This window comes from Monomorium pharaonis, chromosome 3, assembly GCF_013373865.1.
Source record: "Monomorium pharaonis isolate MP-MQ-018 chromosome 3, ASM1337386v2, whole genome shotgun sequence".
Taxonomy (NCBI): Eukaryota; Metazoa; Arthropoda; class Insecta; order Hymenoptera; family Formicidae; genus Monomorium; species Monomorium pharaonis.
This window is the reverse complement of record NC_050469.1, coordinates 28269888-28286931: the sequence shown is the minus strand read 5'-3', so window position 1 is coordinate 28286931 and position 17044 is coordinate 28269888. Positions and strand designations below refer to the sequence as shown.

At 38.0% G+C, this 17044-nt stretch overlaps 1 protein-coding gene and 1 long non-coding RNA gene across 4 annotated transcripts in view; one reads left to right on the top strand and one right to left on the bottom strand.

Annotated features, from left to right (window-relative positions):
* LOC105840233 (bifunctional heparan sulfate N-deacetylase/N-sulfotransferase) overlaps positions 1 to 17044 on the top strand; it is a 266600-nt gene that overhangs the window by 106402 nt on the left and 143154 nt on the right. The gene's annotated exons all lie outside the window — the stretch shown is intronic.
* Positions 1 to 17044, bottom strand: part of LOC105833411 — a 110371-nt gene that overhangs the window by 61833 nt on the left and 31494 nt on the right. The window contains exon 2 of the long non-coding RNA XR_004962423.1: positions 5478 to 5717. This is a non-coding gene — a long non-coding RNA (uncharacterized LOC105833411). The remainder of the gene's footprint in view (positions 1 to 5477; positions 5718 to 17044) is intronic.

Sequence of the window (17044 nt, the reverse complement as noted above, 5' to 3'; positions counted from 1 at the left end):
TACATGCGTGTGCCAGTCGTTGGAACGGAAAGAACCGCTGATGATAAAAACTTCGTTTTGTCGGATACAGAATTCATGCTGGTCTCACAACAAATTGTCGTAATTGTAATTTCTCTTGCCGCGCATCGGAAAAGAGAGCATGTCGTAAATATAACTTGAAATCGTGCATATTGTGGGTTTGCTTTTGATGAGATAATAATGTTTTCGTGATTAATAATGAAATTCGAGTCGAAAACGGTAAGATCTCTGTTCGAAGAGCAAAGCTGTTAAAATCCGTATTTAACAGATAACAATATTCTAAAGTACATATTGCAATCCTGTTACGTACATTCACGCGTGTAAAAGAAAAACGCTAATCACATGGCTTACCGATGTACTTACACATAAATTTCTACTTGCGGTAAGAGCTTTCTGTACTCCGCCAGGTACCTTTCTCAGTTCCCAATGGAGCATAAATTATTTTCCTAATTACTGCCAAGCCGTGGATCGCGTGTTGAGGATAATCCCAGTAACTCTTCGCCGCTTTTCCACTACGCCGGCTGCTGTGATTAAGCTTGATTTTCCGCGAAACATTCTTGTTAAAAATTTTTTTTCAGATATACATTTATGTCACGTATTAACTAGCTTCAAACTAACAAAAATTATCATTGACGATATATGTATGACTTATTATATTTATCATAAGATTACAATTTTTATATAACAAAAATTGTTACAGTGGATACAAATGATTAAAGTCATTATAAACCATTTCTACTTCAATTAAAGTAATTTATCCCAAAATAGATGCATGAATTGCAAAGTTCAATTTTCAAATTATTCTCATTTGATATGTTTCATTATCTCAAGAGTCTCACTCAATCTCAGGCTTTGTGTCCTAAAAGTGACACGAGTGGTACTAAAGCTTAATCTTCCTATCCCTGTGAGAGTCATACGTACGTGCAAATTTTCATTTCACTCCCATAATAGCATAAGTAAAGTACGATGCTACAAAGGAAATAAATGATGTCGGAAATTGGTTATGAAATTGCTATACTAGTGCAAATGCAAGAGGCAATGCTAACAAGATAATAATCCTTTTCGCGAAAACTATTTCAAATTTAAAATCAAAATTAAATTAAGTACATTTATATGCATAGCGAAGATCATTCTTTTTTATTAAGGAATCTCTCTTTAAAACGGCATGTAATAAAGTCTGTTTTCTACAATGCTGATCATAGTAGTATCTTGTAGTATCTTGCTGCTACTTTTTTCTCAAATATTTATTGCAATTGTTGATAAAAATGTACGTATACTTTTTGAGTACTTTAGTAAGTTCTCTCCGTGTATATAATGCGCAAATATATATGTTTGTTTGCGATGTATTGAGCTCAGATCTGTGGATTTACTGGACCAAAATAACCCTGTACGGATCAGTTCTCCCTGCGGAAGCAGAGCATTCTGATGAATTATAACAACGATGTTACGTCTAATGCATGCTCTAGAATTACTTAAATATTATTATAAAACGCGGCATATATCAAGTTTCATTCAAACAGAATCTCGCTCGCGTTGCATATTGTAAAGTTGTACATGTAACTATAATTCCACATAGTAAGTACGTAAATGACGGATAAAATTGCAGTGAACTAGGAATTCTAGTTGCCACCGGGCCAACGTCAGCGTTAAAGCCTTACGAGCCGCAAACCACGACCACGCGTCATTTACTGAAACCCATCGTGACATATCAGTGCACAAAGGGCAATGCACCTGTGCTGTGAAACGTGAACGTCCAACGACTTATCGATCCTACCTTCCGTATAAGACCGTCGGACGTTTAATAAAATACGAAGGGAGTTCGCGCGAGCGATGCACTTTCACGCTGCCGGCCGGCTGCACCATCAAGTGCATCCATGTAGGGCGACGTGCCACATCGATCATTACATAAAAACTCAAGGGGTACTCGAGGGGTTTCGGCTAAGGGAAAATATTCAAAATCTGACGCGACTTTGGCAATTTCGGCTCCCTATGCTTCCAACCAGAGACACGACGTAAAGTAAAATTCAAATGTATACGGAATACGGTACAATAAAATCAATATTTTACGAAATGTTTTGGTTTTAAAATTAATGAAATAATAATAATAATTTAACGTATCTCAATTTAATTATAATTTAGTGATTACATTATCATTAAACATATTAGTGATTTACAGCATTGCAATTATTATCATGATGGATAAAATATTATAATTATTTGCAGATTTAACCAACACGTAAATATAATAATTAATACAATGTCTACATATATAGCCAAGCTCAATTTTAATTTATATTAATTAAAATAATAATTAGTTTTTTATTAATACTGTAATAAGGAATCACAATACGGTCGTCAGAGAGTATAACATTTTTATCACAGCATAAAAAAAAGAATGTTCACTGTAAGCTACTTTAATTAGGTAAACTACTGTGTATTCAAATGCAGAAAACAACTCGCGTTCTAGTTTGTCGCCAGCTAACCGGAGATGGAATATCCCAGGAGCACATGACGGGAAAGTGATTATGTAGGGCGAATCAAAGAACTGGGTCAAGTCGCGGCTTCCGCTATCGTAACAACGTACCAAAGTACGATAGAATTGACACGAATGTCGTTACCGTAATGACATTACATGTAACGACGTCGATCGTAATTTTTCGAGACCAAAGGATCGATCGCGCCGCGTTTAACTTCATCCATAAAGATTATGAGACTTTCCGCGCAAATATATGTATGCAAGACGTACATATGCTGGTAGATAAAAATCAAATAAATATTGAGAGAGAGAAAGAGATAGAGAGAGAGAGAGAGAGAGAGAGAGAGAGAGAGAGAGAGAGAGAGAGAGAGAGAGAGAGGCAGAGACAAAGAAAATCGCAGTCATAAATAATATTCTTCTTTTCCGCAAGGTAGATTGTCCTCGGATGAGGGGAAGAGCGGAGTAGATTGTCGCTAGATTAAATTGTACGGGTTACGCGATGCTCTATAGAGAGCTCGAGGGAAAGCTCGACGGTGGGGGTGAAAAAAGGGTCAGAGGGCGGACAGTAAAGCGGTCGCAGTTACGGCCGGAAATTGGCGAAACTTTGCGGAAGGTAAATTAGCGGTAGTAATAAAAAGCGGCTTGGTGTTCTAGCCGAATTTCCTCATTCTTTTTTTTCCCCGGGACAGGCTTTATTGCGCGAACCTCCAACCCTCCAGCCCTCCGACCACTTCCACAATGTACGACGATAGGCAAGAGCTCGGGGAGCGGTCGGATGAAATTATGAGAGCGCGTTTCGTGAAGAGATGCAAGAAATTCTCTTCTTCCTGGACCACTCTCTCTTTCCCCTTTTCTCAGCGTTCAGTTGAAAAAAAAAAAAACAACGATAAAACCAAAAACAATTTAGTTAATGCTCCCTATATCCGCCCGCTTCCCAATAGCGCCGATAAGGCGACTGGAAACCTCCAACGTTATTCCCCTCCACTGCCATATCGAAAAAGGGGATCATCCCCTCGTAATCTCGCTGGATTTACATTTAGAGGAGAGCGTTTAGACGTAAGTTCAGACGAATATGAAGTATCCACAACGATTTCCCCTGCTCCTTGCCCATCTTGTCTTCCCATCGCGCCCTAACATATCTTATGGAGTACATCTGCAAAAGTGGACCTCATAAAGTTGCGAGGATAAGTTTTTTAGATTTCAAGAAGGAATAAAATTCACTCCTCAATTAGCAATTGTGATATTTTTTATATAAAATTATGCTTTTCAGAAATAAAAGAAGCAGAAATTATAAGGTAATTCGTGTAATATAACTATAAATCTATAGCAACAAGTTTTCTTCATTTTAATATTCTGAAAATGTATGTACACAATAAACATTTTATTGGGGAACAACCGATATATAGGTATTTCAGTTCTGCGAAATCACAACAAAATTCAACAATATTCAGATGAGATAAAATTTTATTATATCTACACATGAATACAGACGCGTATTCATATAATATGTATTATGTAACATTATTATATCAATCCGAAATTTTGTGTCAAGCGAAATTCCAATTAGAATATATTCAATGTATTTCCGATTAAAACAGATTAAACTCATTTAATTCCAATAATCAGTTTCCAGTAATTATCGCTAGAGGAGAACACGGGGAGCATATTTGGAATGCGACACTCTGGATTCTCTTTCATTTTCAAATCGGTTCAGAGGTCAACTGCGAATTAGATTTAATCGCCGTTCAATTCTTGTAATCAATCTACTGTCAAATCTCTCCCAAGTGAGCACTTAATTAAACTGAATTCAATTTTGGCCAGAGTGCCGACTCGCCCGTCATCAGTTCGTATTGTTCCGTCTAGTGACGCGCGGACAGTTATAACGTTTTACGTTTCTACCTTCTAAAGTTTCTAAACTTTCAGAGGAGGATTTCATGAGTAGCGAAATAAACGATTTCTATGAACTAAAAATGAATTGACTCGTCGAGCCGAAAATTTTCATGTAGCCTCGTTACTCGGCGGAAGCCGTTGCACATTTTCTCGATTTCCGTGTGACTGCGTACAACGATTTATATGTGCACAGCTAACCTACACACACGCTGGAAAATTGCACTCGATACGTCGCGCGACACGCCCGTAACCGTATTGGTAATACCTATTACGTTGACGCACATTTCGTCATTAAATGTCCATCAGACTCGTTCGATGGTCGGAATCGAGTATATCGCGTCGATGAGCGCTCTTTCGGCGCGGAATGCAGTCTACTAAATTTGATTAAAAGACCTCTTGCGCGCACGGGAGCGTCGCCCAAGTGCTGTAATTTATTGTCAAAGTTCCTTTAATTAGAGTGCCATGAGGTTATTTAATACTTCGCAATAACGTTACCGATCTATTTCATCAATGTCGTATCTTGCTTCCAATTCGAATTATGAGCTCTACCGTGCGATAATTTCTCACAGTTTTCATTAATTTAGTATTTTAGTGAAAAGTAGACCCCTCTCTCTCGTACTAAAATATTCAATTTTCTCATATAACCTGCAAGGTTCTGTCACTTTCATCTCGTGATTTTCAGCGTCCAATCTTTGCTTATTCGACCCAAACGAATTCCGTTTCTGTATCACGAATTCCGGCGATTTGTGATGCTGCGCGGCTAGAGCGAATAATTGTATTAAATCGTTTCTCGGGTCGCGATCGGTCGACCACGCGGGATTCACGTCGACCCTTCCCATTCGTCCGCCCGACGACGACTCGACAACGAGGAATAAAATGATCGTAAATGAAAACGGCCGGACGTAATACGTGCGCGCGCGACGTACAGCGCTTGAAATCGTGCCAGATCGCATCTAATTACGAGCCTGTCGATGCTTATGCCCGAGGAAAATCTTCCCGGTTTATGTACGGTTACCTCTCTCGTGGGGAAAAGCGCCAACAGAAATTTTCTACCTCCCGTCCCTTATCACCCCGTAAACCACCTAATACCTACCTCGAGTCTCCGTCCTTGTTCCTCCGCATGCCCTCCCTTGACGTATTTTCCGTGGAAATGCAAATTCCGGGTCACCGACATCGTCTCTCAAACTGGCGATATATCGCATCGACGACGTGGAAGGGAAGTGGATGTACGTGTGCGGAAAGATAGAAGCTACAGCCGTGAATATATCACGAACGAATTTTTCCATATCCTCCCCGGTGTCCTCGGGTAATCTCGATTACGGCAAGGTCGATTCTGCGCAAGCGATAAGGAACATTCATCGTTGTTAATCCGGTGAAAGAGTAAAACTCGATAAAGAAGCTTAAATTGGGGAACAAGCACAGGAAAGCGCAATGTTACATATCTAATGAGGACGAACATCCAATTTGTCTAAGGTAATTATGTGCATCTTCTTAACTGACAATAGGGAAACCCGTAAGACCACGAATGTAGTTGGGGCGCTGTTAAATTCGACCATTAAGGAAATCGATCATGAAATTCGACGTAACACACTCTCGCACAGTCATGGCATTATAAATCACGTTCGACAAATAACGTTCACATAACTGTCTTTATCTACACGCCAGCGATTTTCTCTGAAAATCGGCTATTCATGCCTCCGTAATCACCTGTCTTAGTCGCTCGGCGCAATTCACCTCAAAGCATCTCCGCCTCGGCCACGTATTCCGTTCGTCGTCAAATGGACAGCCGCGTCGGTTCTTGCAAATGGCATTTGAAGATCGCGTACGGCTATTCGGAGGTTGTGCCAACCCTTCACGGCGGTCTAGCGCAACCCTCGGCGCAAATGCGGCGCGGTTTACGGAGACAGGGGTGTAGAGAGGATCGCGGAGGGGGAGTGAGAATTCTTTCGGTTAACCGCAATGATAATCTCGAAATCGATCCGCTACGCGAAAGGGCTTCCCGGTCTAATTCGAGGCGACGTGCATCTCATGGTTCTCGCGTTACGACTGCCCGAAGTGGCCAATCGGGAACGTTGGTGTCTATTACCCTCCGGACTGTGCTGAATTGCGAACGCATCCCAGTCGCATTTGGCGCTACCGAGGATGCTTGGCAAAGATAGTCCTGGCTGCAATCCCGAGATGAGAACTGCACTTAGTGCTTATAATAGTGCCACAAGAACGGTAATATGAATGAAGGAATTATACTCTAACTTTTTAATGGAGAGTTCGTCGCAATCGACGACTCGAAAGCTGTTACCAACGATAGAAGTACCTATTATTCGATTAATTAATATTAATCTGTAATCAGGAATGTACCAAAAAACTTGTAAAAATGGAAAATCTATTTATTTAATCAAACTTACAAGGGAATATAACTGCTTCCCTCGGATTTTAATGAGCATTGATTATGTTAGAAAATATAAATAAAAATAAAAGATTTCAATAAATGCATTCTTGCATTTTTTATTAAAAAATATTTTAATATAAATATAAAATAAATTATGTTAAGACAGTAATACAGGAAGAAACTACTCTACAAATTGAAATATATTTTCAACTTCATCAAGTTGAATTTAAATAAAACTTTCGAACAAAGCTAACCACTATTCCATGAACGAATAATAAATTAAACGAGACAGGAATCACAGCTCGAACTTTTCTTGTGGTTGCCATAATATTTTCAGGAAATAAAGTAACGTTAATGCTTATTTTTGTAGATTAACCATTAAGTTCCAGCTCGTAACTGGCGTCGTAGTGGAAGAAGCATGGCAACAGAAAAGCACGATGAAGCCATTCTTCTTTCCCAACAACAAGAAACGGCGCAAATCTTGGAGAGTTAAAAAAGAATAAAAATTAATTACGCCATCCGTTAATTACGAAAGTTCCGTGGAATAAGGGCGAAACAACAGCCGTGTCTCGTGACAACTTTTGCTGAAATCGAGTTTCATGAACTTGATTAGGCGCTCCGCGGGTAAATTGATAAGCTTATTGATGCTGAATTGTAAGTATCGAGTACCAAGGAAACTAAGTACTTCGAGACGAGGTCACGTTGCAATGACTACGCGCGGAAAAATAAATCGAAGAAAAAGAGCAGAAGGAAATCGCGATTCCTCTTTTGGTTCTTCTTTTCACTTCTCGGCTTTTGCATTCAGATTTTCTTTGACTTTCAAATAAGACATTGTGAATATTCCAAAACCTCTCAAAGCTATTGCGGTTTTTCTCTTTAAGATTGTGACCTTCCTATTTTTGTAATCTCCAATACGTAGGCTATTAGGAATTAACTTGCAACTCAGTACTTCTTACAAATGTCATTACAAGTTCATATATCTTTTAAAATAAATTTTCTTAATGAAAAATATGTATTATCTATGTGCTTTAGTTGATACAAATCTTGTTTTGGTTATATACTGATCAGGTAAAAAACTACAGCCTTCGTTAAAATTCATTGAAAAGAAAAAAATATTAATCAGGACTAAATATCGATTCGCAGTTCAGGCCTCTAATATTAAAGGGAAAAAATTTATGATGGTATATCTTCCATAAAACAAGTAATGTTACGATCCTATTTTCCAAGCTATGATTTTTTTATTATTTTATGCTTTCTATTCATTAATAACCCATAAGTGTCCCATAATTTCGCGAGATTATTTTCGAACATGCAAAAGCTTTTATTGTAACAAAAGTAACGACACGGTGTTTCTTTATTCAGGAAAGACAAATTAAGTTACTTTAGATAGGGATGTTTTAGTCCGATAACAAACTCGCGCCCTGCTTTCGGATCTGATCACGAACTGATATCGCGGGTAATTAATCGCGAAATGCGCGAATAAGAAAAATGGAGAACAGGGAGTTCGCGACGGAGCGTAATGTAAATGGAAGAGTTATGTACAAGCTAAATGAAGGGTAGAAGTCGAGGGAGGGGAGCGCCATTTACTCCCCTCTCAAACTTTGCCCTCTCCCTCGTGCGACTTCCTCCTAAGGAAAAGCGACTTCGAGAGGGCTTTCATCTTGCGGCCGATTCGCTAAGAGGAAAGTTCGCCGTATGAAAAATATAGCAACTAGACGATAATCAGATAGACGCTACGTAGTATTCTTTTCTAAGATTGCCTGTCGTAAAAATGGGGAAGATTGAACAAGTTGAGTGTCTCTGCGCTTTCCTAACTGTGTAAACTCTTATCTATATAGTTACATCTTGCCCCATTATTACTATGACATTCTACATGAAATATTTTGCTACTAATTTATCGTGTACCACATTTACATTAAATTCATTTAGATTATTACCATCATTACCATCAACGTAGGAGAATTATTGTTATTGCCATAAATCCAAAAGTGAAAACATTACACATTAAAATGTCACGGTAGGATTACTTTCTCTGTGTGATTTATTAATTACAGAATTTTACAGGTACAATAAACGGAAATGTGCGACATTCAAACAGAAATGTGCGAATAAATTTGCACGAGGAAACATTTATTTCGAATAAAAGGTTTTCTTCACGTTTGTACCGTGCGCGCGACGTGACGCACGAGCGAAACTTTACATCGGATACTTATAGCGATAGCGGAATCTCATTTCTCAATAAAGAGTTTCTTGCGTGAAGAAAGGAACAAAAAAATCTACTTTCCGAGATTTGGGGACAAACACTTTTCATAAGATTAATACTGCTATTCAAATGCAACCTAACGTTGGATTTAAGCAAGAAATATCAATACGAATAGAGTGATCTTCGATATTCAAATCGAACATTCTGTAATTTTCAATTTTCATCACACTAAAATAAAGCTCGGCCGTAATAAATTACGGGACTTTATTGAAGATATTAGGTTACATAATTTAATAGCGTATTGTATGATGAAGCTTATCAAGAATTAACGTACTTGATAGACTCAAAATTCAATTAAGAAATTAAATAAAAGAATGGCAGGGAATTAGATAAAATTATAGAAAATTACATTATATGCAGCTACAATTAGAACATTCATCCGCATATTCATTCGTAACATTAATCGAATTTGCGTGTCAAAATCCCAAAATGTTCCACACGATGTAGAACATTGAAATATACGTCTACTTCGAGTTCCATCAATTTTAACATTCAGCCCGTATGAATATCTGGTTTTCACACTCCTCAAAAACCTTCAAAAATACACAGATACATTTCATATCTATTTTTGCAATCCAAATTCATAGTGAATCTATCGATCCTTCGTATTTCTATTTTTTTCTTCTTCCGAATGTAGTGTATGCACATGAACGATTCTTGCGCTCTCGTTCTCTTGAATTGATTGTATAAGGAAGCGACGTGTATGTATCGATCAATGACGATCTATGGCTATTCAATTCAATTTTTACAATGGTCGCACTTGCGATTCTTTTTTATCCCGTTTTCACGCGTTCTAAAATTCCTATATAAAAATCAAGATATTTTTGCACATTTAAGTCATGCCATTTAGCAAATTAAAACTCTCTTAATTTGTGACACTCAATAATCGTCAATATTTATTCATTTAATGCATGTTTACTTTCGCATTTTAAAGGTGTATTTAAATTATATCAAGATTTTATAAAAATTATGCTTTCCTCCAAATCACAATTTATTCGTTTCTCGCAGTAACATTATTCTACGTTGTAAGGTTCAAAGATATCCATATCAAGAGAATAACCGTATAGAAAAAGTGATAAAATAGAAAAACTATTTTTATTTTTCTATACCGTCCTTCTTTATCTCATTTATATATTTTGTAGAATAATTTTTTCTATATTACTAAAATAATATTTAAAATTTTTGTCTTTAAAATGATTTTACATTGAGGAAATTACTTCATCACTAGTAAATTCCTTTTTGTCTATGCGAATTAAATTTTAATTTGAAAAGTAAATGTAATTATTTGATAATGATTTTTTATTTTAGTATTAATTCTATGAAAATGTCGAAATAGATGAGTATATTTTGAAAAATTAAATAATTATTTCATCTTATCACACAGCTTTTTCGTATCCTTTAGCTGGAAACTTCTAGACCTTATTATTATATTAATTGATATCCATTATCTATTTTATATCTCTAATCAAAATCGATATTAAGATTATTGAGACGTATTTAAAATTGCTAACATTATTAAATTTAGCGCACACTTCTTTGATCCATAATATTTGTGATAAGTCATTCAAGTTTCATGTGCGCTAACATCGACAATATCTCGAAAATACGCCTTTACCGAACTGAAAATTCGCGACCGCATTTCTCTCGGTTCGTCACGAAACGCACAACACGAGCACGAATCTCTCGCACTCTCTTTCTGATTGTGCAGTTCAGGCACATTTCGTCGATGATTTCGCATCCGTTATGAAGAGGATGGGGAGAAACGCGTCAGCGTATGAAAACGACGTACGGTTCGTACGTCGCCCGCCGATCGAGGACGATCTATGCCGTTCTCACGGTAGATGCACCCGCGATGCACTTTTATCCCGCGCCTCGCCAGCTCTCCCGCCACGAAGTTGGATCGATAGATATTATTTCCGGTCTGTGTACGACACGCGCTGAATTCACAATGCGCTTCCGCGTGCACGCCGCAACGTACCTACCATAATAATGCCAATGCGTTTCGTGCGCGGGCTACGCATGTGTCCCTCTCTATTTTTGCAAGCCGCATACCCGAGATTAAAAATCGCTTTAATCGCTTTATCGTATCATCCGCAGCGCTCGCTACAGTATGCGCAAGATAAACTACGAGCTGTGGGATTATTTAATAGTTTGATAATTCTAACTTTTCTCGAGCCAGCGTTTTGTAGTAAAGATTTGCTGTTTGGCGTTTCTGAATTTCTCGAAAATACGAGCGAACCGTGTTAAAATGATAGAGAAGTTAGTTTTCCGAAAGGAATACGATTATTCGTCTCCGCGGCAAATGGATCTAACTTTGCTTCTATATAACCTTAATCCTATAGGGAGTTGACGAGGTTCGCAGTTCGCATCTTCCATTTCGATTAGAAGATTTGAGTGCGCTTGCTAAGTTGCAGAATTAAACTGTCCTAAAATAGACCATTTTAGATTTATTCCTCTAATAAAACAACTTTGATAGTATTCCGCCACAAATTTTTCGTATTGTACAAAATAACAAAAAAAAAGAGCTTTCTCTTTGACAAATTAAAGATACGCTTTACAATGTACAAGACTTTGTATTATTCAACACCAATCATTTCCGGATACGTAATAGTCATAACGCTATCCTCCTCGCAATTTCCACTTCAATTTCCAAAACCGACGACAAACGAACACAGTGTCTGTCTATATTTGTTCGGAAAACTCATTTGCCCATTTTTAACTGGTTTTTTTTTCTCCCTGAACAAAACTCGCGCTTTTAATAAAACGAAAAGGGGAGTTCTTGCATTCTTCCTCGAGCATCGTTAGAATGTACGAAGTTCAATTATCATTGACGGCGCCCGGTAGAGGTAAAATTGAGTTTGGTGGGTGTTTAATAAAATGCCTGATTGCCGGTCATAATTCTGGAACCGCGGGGTCGTTAAAAACAAGCGTGCAGAGAGCATCGAAAGTCCCGCACGTCATTACCGCTGACAAATCGGCGTGCGAGCCGATTCGAAAACACTCATCAATTCTCGAAGGAGCCGCATATAGCAGGCCCGCTCATCGACGGTGCTATCGGGAGCCATTAAGTTTCCCCCGGAATAGCCGAAAAGCGTCCTGCGATATGCCCGGGCGCGGAGAGAACGGAGGACGGTATGTACCAAAGCGCTTAAATTTAATCGGAGGGTGGAAATTCAGGGTGTCGCGCGCGAGCGCATGGGACGGCGACATGGGAATAGGCAACGGTACGGCGGGAGAGGGGAAGGGGGAAGGGGGTGGTAAAATTTATTATCGCGTCAATTAGAAATTGATGGAACGTTGGACGATAATCGATTTAGGATCGAATCGGTCCACCTCGAATGGCTCGTACTCCCCGCTTCCGGGATAGTTATCGTCCCGTTGTTGTTAAACGTTCGCTAAAAATATGAAAACCACGGTAAAATGCTTCCTTTGCGACTCTTTTCTCGCGCGTTAAAGTCCAATTCGCAGGGAATAATATTCCTAACGTATTTTCTAACGGGCCATAACTGAACTAACTTCCGTGTGTTTGTTCGTACTTTTTTACAACGAGCCACATAGCTGAACGAACACAAATAACAGTTACAAAAATTCGATAAAAAAAGAATGTTTTACGAAGAGGTGTTCTCTCTCTTTTTTTTTTTCACCCGAAAAACTATTATGTCCGAAAATATCTCGCCGCTCAAAAATATTTATTATACAAATTGCAAACTCGTGCACTGCGATCAAATAATTGAAAAGAAGATTTTTCCTATTAAATTTAATTCGAAATATCTTAAAACTATTACAAGAACTATATGAACATAATTAATAAGATTTTAGCCATTCATCATTTCTAGTCGCGTACAAGTTAGGAATATCGTTAGTCAGCTGTCACGTGAAACGTTAATTTATTATAGCTTCGACGCTTCATAAAGAAAATCCCATAGCACGGCCGGTTAGAAAACACGTTTGTAAAATCTGATCCGCTTGAATCCAGATTTACTTCTCTCTGTATAAAAAAAACTTCTCTTTAAAATCATGTGTAACAAACCGCAACTCGCCGACTATTTTCCATCGTGACCATTAATCACCAACTTTTTATCGGTTAATGCAAAGTACGCGCATATTGTGGCATAGTCGATGTAAATCGAACTGGAGGACCGCATTTGAAAAATAAAACAAACAGAAAACTTTGGTCCCTGTGTGTACGCGTATGTGTGTATTAACCGCGCGTTTTATCGTCATAACGTAATCTAAAAAAGAGATCGCCGTGCAGCAGATTACAAAGATCCCATGAACTTGTTTTTGTCTCTCTTTTCCTATCGAGAGCGATAACTGTTGTATATTAAAGTAAGCTGGACATCAATTCTTTCTCGTTTAATTTAAAATATTCGTAGAGACTTTCCCGTTTTTCATATCAATAAATCAGTACGGAAATTACAAAATGACGAAATGTACCTTGTAGCGTTTATTTAAATCTGCGAGAATTTTAAACCTTGCGTGGAGTTTGTGCGGACGCTCTCTTAATCCCCTTCGTACTCCGTTCTTCGTGCCGGGGTCTTCAAATCCTGCATTCTATTATTTTCCGGCAGAGGGACTTGTTGACTTTAATTGCGTACACGAATATCAAGCTGTCAGAATAATCCTTCTCGGCCGACCGCGACTTTTCTCCCAGTATTGGTCGGAACTTTGTACTTTGGGAGAGTTAGACACGACGCTAAATGACCGGTCGAACGAATAATAAAGGGAGGGTGACGGGATCGCGGGAGAAATCTCGTAGCCGATGAAGCCAACTTTACGACTTCTGCGCGACTGCGAAGAGAGGGAAGAGACGCGAGGAGAAAACGAGTGCCGAGATGGAGCGTTTCGCGTCCAAAGTTCCCTATATAGGACTCAAAGGCGTGCCATTCCTATTTTCTCCATTTTGAACTGTCGAGAGGCCGACTTCGTCTCTCTACCCGAGGGCACCATACTAATTAGAAAACTTGGAAAGTCCCTCGGATCATAAGGATGACAGGGTAGAGATGAGAGGAGGTGAATAGAGGCGCGCGACGAAGTCTACGTCGCCAAAGTAATGGAGAATTTTAGTGCAAATATTTGTCCGCAGTGAGCGTGCGTTTGCGTTTTACCCGGCGACGCCGCTCGTAACGCATACGGCAAAGAATTAAATTGTTAGTTAAATATCACGATACGCTCAAACGTGAGTGCTTCGAGCTGTAAGCTCGAGTGTAACTTATTGTTACTTTTTCCTATACGACAAAGCAGATTAAGCTTGCGAGATCGATGCTCGCATATACGTCCAGTGGATTACCGTAAATAATGCGCTTTCCGACGCGCGGTTAAGGAACGTTACATGGCATACGGAAAATGCAAGTCGGTAAAAATAAAGAAGGAATGAACGAATGGAGCTGCGGGAGTATCAGATGTGTGCACGTTATCGTACGGAAAGAAATGCGTATCGACGGGAATAAAGCGTCTCGCCTCCACCCCAGGGAAACGTATTCACATTACTCACGTTCGAAGGCTTGCTTTCACAAAACCAAATGACGTTCTTCCTCGAGAACGATGTATCTGTTTCGAGAAATACGCGAAACAGTGGTAAAGTACTTTAACGAAACAGAAAGGCAGAGAAAGAGAGATGTAACATTGTAACGAAAATACACAGCGTTGAACCTTAACGCAATTAAAGTTTTTTTTTTTTTCATCGGTTAACTCATGAATAATAATTGATAAATTGACTGACTTTCAGTGAGTGAGAAAAATAAAAACTAATAATTATATACTAAAGTTAAGTTATTACTCTAATTAAAAATGCAGCAGAAGTTAACTTCTAAAAATATTAGAATATGATCGAAATAATTGTCATATTAACATCCAAGTTGACGCGGTATATTATTTTGAAACAATCGTATACAATTTATGAACAATTTTAGTTTATATGCCATGTTAAAAATAAACTCATATTATCAACCTACCGTAAATGCTTGGATAATTCTCCTCTGTTTTAACAACCTGCTTTATCACTTGGCATAGCAACGAAAGTTACCGGTTACGCTGCGCTCGCATTTTTTGTCTGAATAAAATTATTTTAAACTTCCTCTTAGGAGAAAATATACACGATGCTTCGGGCGCTTTTTATAAATCTGTGCTTGCCAGCAAAAAAAGGGTATCTAATTTGGAACAGAGCCAGTTTTTTTCTGTACGTATAGAGAAATATTCTTGGAACTCGATAAAATATGCTATGCCTTACCAATTTTTCCTTTCCCGTTTCTTCAATCTTCCTTTACATTTCTGCTCATCTCATAGTTGTAATCCGAAAACTTCCGTATACCATACCAAAATGATTGCATTAATTGTTTTATTGTATTGTCTTAAGTCCACAAAATTAAAGTTTTACATTCTTATTATTCAGTTCGAAAAAAGGGGAATTTTCTAAGAAGTAGACTCGTCACTCTTTTAATAGTATCAAGATTCTTACGGCTTACAACAGTGACGAATTTAATTCCAGTGAAAGAGTACTTTCAAAGTTTGCGAAATGTCATAGCCACGAGCAGCAAATGATATGAAAATATTTCATTCTGTCTCATGCTTCTCGGTCACTGTTATTGCGAAGGATTCCAACGATAAATCCAACGAAAAGTCATTGCATCGCGAAAATGAATAATTCTATTTTCAGCTACGGTCTTCGATAAAACTTTACCGGATAAGCGTACAATAATATGATCACCGTCGGAAAAAGGGGAGCTCGTTTGATAAAAGAGGACTTTATAATTTTATTGCGAGTCGTAATTAACACATTCACTGCCCTGAGGCAAAACATCAGCGGCAAAGTTCCATCTGTTCTCTCTCTCTCTCTCTCTCTCTCTCTCTCTCTCTCTCTCTCTCTCTCTCTCTCTCTCTCTCTCTCTCTCTCTCTCTCTCTCTCTCTCTCTCTCTCTCTCCCCTCCCCTCTCTCTCTCTCTGTCCGATCCGACATAACAAATCCATTACAGTAGCCATCAAATAAAACTAACGCAATAATTTATTTCCTCTGATTTTTTTTTAAATTTATGGTTTTTTTAATATAAAGAATTATATAACATTTTAAAAATTGATAAAAATAACTTAACGTCACTTTTAAATGTAATACATAGTGAATACATTAAGAGGGAAAAACGCTTTTGCAAAAGTATTTGATTTAGCTAAATGTAAACTGAAAATAATTTTTTAAGCTATCAAAATAATTATGTGACACGCTCAAGTTGCTAAAATGTCAAAACTGTCATTTACAATACAACATTACTCATTGTGCTTAAATGTCTTTCACAATTATTTTAATAGCTCAACAAAATTATTTTCAGATCTGTATCTCGTCAAATTTTTAAACACTTTAACAAAATTGTTTTTTCCACGAATATTTAAAGATTCGTTTTTAACGATCACGACAAAATTACAAATTTAAATCTATCATTTTATATGACTGATGTTATTATTAATATAAACGGATGACAAATATTCGTCCATATATATGATATTATTTTATTAAATTATACATTATTTGTTGCAAGTATATATATATTTAATGTAGCTCTAATGTCGAAATGACCGACGGATTTACTTATTTTCGTCCATGCAACTTGTCTAGGAACACGCTGTTACCGAACATTATCAAAATCAGTCGGGCTTAGCGCACACTCCGTCCCCCATGTGCTTATCTCGCAAATGAGCGGTAACGAGAGTCGACTGCAACAATTTATCAAAACGCTAAGGTAGCAATTAATAATCCGCTCGCGGTGTACCGATGAAACTACTTGGCAGCGAGGAGAAAAACGATTCGGGACCATTGTTGCGTATCAGCGTGCTGACGCTAAATTAAGGAACTCAATTACGGGGGAAGATTATTAATATTCCATGGCGATAGAGCTTAAAATACACAATGTATCAGCGAACAAGACGGTTGAATGACAAAGCACACGTTTCAAAATGAAATTGGCAATTTCGACCCACGGTTTACACACGGCTCAATGTCATCGAATCGACCAGTGACCCGACA